The 2,801-nt window shown below is 42.9% G+C and overlaps 1 long non-coding RNA gene across 2 annotated transcripts; it reads left to right on the top strand.

The window, feature by feature from the left end:
* The first annotated feature begins 253 nt into the window (after positions 1-253).
* Positions 254-1,506, top strand: LOC136508185 (uncharacterized). Of its 2 annotated transcripts, none has more exons than XR_010771898.1 (3): positions 254-315; positions 1,106-1,295; positions 1,385-1,506. It is a non-coding gene; the product is annotated as an uncharacterized lncRNA (long non-coding RNA). The 2 variants fall into 2 exon arrangements; XR_010771899.1 differs by lacking the exon at positions 254-315 and adding an exon at positions 955-1,008.
* Positions 1,507-2,801: the final 1,295 nt, after the last annotated feature.

The raw sequence follows: 2,801 nt of genomic DNA, 5'->3' as shown, positions 1-2,801 counted from the left end.
CCAAGTCCCCAACCTCGGCGCGATTGGACTGTGCGCTGAGCTACTGGCCCCATCCAGAGCGCGGCCTAGGTGGCCCAACAAAGCACGGTGGCCCAGAAGCTCGGCGTTGGGTCACTTAACGCCGAGCCTCCAGACCTCGGCGTGGCCCGACTCAATGCCGAGGTCTGGACCCTTTAGGCCAAGGCCCCCTTCTTCTTCTTCCCTCCCCTCCTCCATTCCCCCGCCGGCTCCCAAATCCCCCACGGCCCCCATGAAACTCTAACCTCCAAAATCGACCCCCGGTGCCCGGATCTTGTCTCCCGAAGCTTCCTCGAGGTAATGGTCCCTCCCCTCCTCCATTCTATCCGCGTAGATGTGCTTACATTGTCCCTAATCATGTGGAATCATGATTGTTTGGTGATTTGTTATATTTGTGTTTGCATTTGCAAAATGTATGGCTTAGGATGATTGAGTGCATTGTTGTTTAACTGTTTTATGTGATGAACATGTTAGGTTAGTTTGGTTTCTAGTTATTTTGGTCATTAGGGTTATTTGTTTATTATAGGTGTCATTAGGGTTAGTTATTTGTTGGTCATTAGGGTTACTATGTATTTTATTTATTTGTTGGTCATTACATTTCAATTTGTTATGACCAAGGCGTTTTGCCAAGGTACTCCTCTTTCCCCTCTTTCAATTCATCCATTTAGATTCGTTTGTTTTTGAACTTGGCATTATAGGTTTGGTTCATGTTCATGTCATTTGTGCAATGTATGGTGGTTCAAATGATTGAATGACCCAAATGTATGGTTGTTGGTGTTGTTGTTGTTGTATATGTTATGGTTTATAATCATTGAGTTAAATTTTGTGTTTGTTGGGATTCAAATTTGTTTAGGGTTTGTAATGAAAAGCTTATTTGGGAGGTATGGTGATTTAGTGTTAGTACCTTTACATTCGTTGCAAGGTACTTTGGATTGATTTTTTTCTACGTAATGTTAGGATGCCAAGGCGTGGTAAAGCTCGTATTCCAAGGTAATCCCAATATTTATTCATTATCTGTGCAACAAATAGAAAACCCTAGGTTTAGGTTTGGTTCTCCGTTAATATGACTAAATTCTTTCAATTGTAGCTATGGTCGCCAGAGGGCAAATCCCTACGACCTAAAGCCTCTCCCTGAAGGTGTTCCTCGACCAATGTGCTTTTGTGGTGATCCTTGCAAGGTAGACATCTCTGAAGATGAGGAAACATATAGACAGAGGTACTGGATGTGTCCCAATTATGCATGGGAACCTACAAAGCAACAGCGCCGTGCATCGTTTGTGAGGAATTTTTATTGTGTTAATTAATTTTCTTGTGATATTAAGTATTGCTTATTTATTTGTTTTATAACAATTTGTTTTTCTTGTAGACCGTTCCACCATTGTGTGACTTTGAGCAGTGGATTGACACTGAGATCAAGGAGTCGGACAAGCAGCATCTAGAAGGCCTGAAAGAGTGGGATGCGGAGGTTAAGGAGAGGTTTGAGCAAAGACGTAGACTAGAGGCTATAGAAAAGGAGCATAAGGAAGAGGAGGAAAGGAGGCGTGTTGCTGCGTACAGGACAGAGAGGGAGAAGAAGCTTGAGCGTGTGCGCCGAGTGAAGGCAGCGATGGAGGAGAATCTCGATGCCGAGAGGAAGGGAAAGTGGCCTCGTTGCACTCAGTAGGTATTTGGTTCATTCACGAGCGATGTCGTGTAGCCCTGGACTTTTTTTACTATGTTGTAATGCACTCTGCTTTGATTTTAGATGAACTTATTCCCTGGACTTTTTTATTATGTTGTAATGCACTATGATTTTATTTCAGATGGTCTTATGCCCTGTACTTTGTTAACTATCCTAAGACTGTAGTGGTACTGTTTGTATCACTGAAAAGACTACTTGTGTTGTTGCAGTCACTGAAAGAGCTACAAGTACTGTTGTAGTCATTGAAAGGGCTACAAGTCTATTTGAAAACTCACTGAAAAGCCTAGATTCGTTTACTATTGTATCTGTATACGCAATGAATTAATATCAGAGTGATGTACTGCATTTAGATGAAGTGACAAAACACAGGTATATCCTTTTCAGATGAAATGACCAGTCATGGTTGTAGGCTTTTCAGATAAAGCATCTAGCCTTTGTAGATTCAATAAATGAGTATGCACACATGCTTTTTGTCAAGTAGCATTCATGGTGACCCTGCCTTCATCTCTATATATAGTGCTCCATGTCTTGCTCCACATCCACACAACTTGTTTTTTGGTTTAGTTTTAGCAAATGTCGAGCGGAGGTTCCTCGAGTGGAAAGGGTTTCGGCGGAGGGAGAGGAAAGGGGGTGAGGAAGGGACCTCCGATTATGTGGGAGGGTTCTCTGGGTCCTGATTCTTTTGAAGAACCAATAGAGGAATTTCCTTTGGAGAGGAAGAGTGACTTCACCTGTGAGAGACCTCTTAGATCATACGAGAAGCGCATTGAAGATTGGCCAAAATGCCGCCACGGTTTAGATTGCGTTGTGCAGATGTACAATGACTATGATGGTGGAGGCCGTCATTTCTTCAGATGTCTGCGAGGATTTGTATTGCCTTTGAACTCTCTCCTTTTTTAGATTTGCATTTGGTTTCTAGTAGTACTTATTGGTAGATGGGTTTTCAGGATTCAAGCTGTACAGATAACTGTGGCTTCACTAGATGGGTCGACCCTCCTCCTATCTATCCCCATCAACAGTACATCACATATCTATAGGGACGCATCTTTGACCTAGAGTATGGCCCTAGAAGTGGTAACAGGGACAAGTCGGACAACGACAA

The sequence above is a fragment of the Miscanthus floridulus genome, chromosome 15 (genome assembly GCF_019320115.1).
Source record: "Miscanthus floridulus cultivar M001 chromosome 15, ASM1932011v1, whole genome shotgun sequence".
NCBI lineage: Eukaryota > Viridiplantae > Streptophyta > Magnoliopsida > Poales > Poaceae > Miscanthus > Miscanthus floridulus.
Note: the sequence above shows the minus strand (reverse complement) of the source record. Positions and strands in the feature narration are given on the sequence as shown.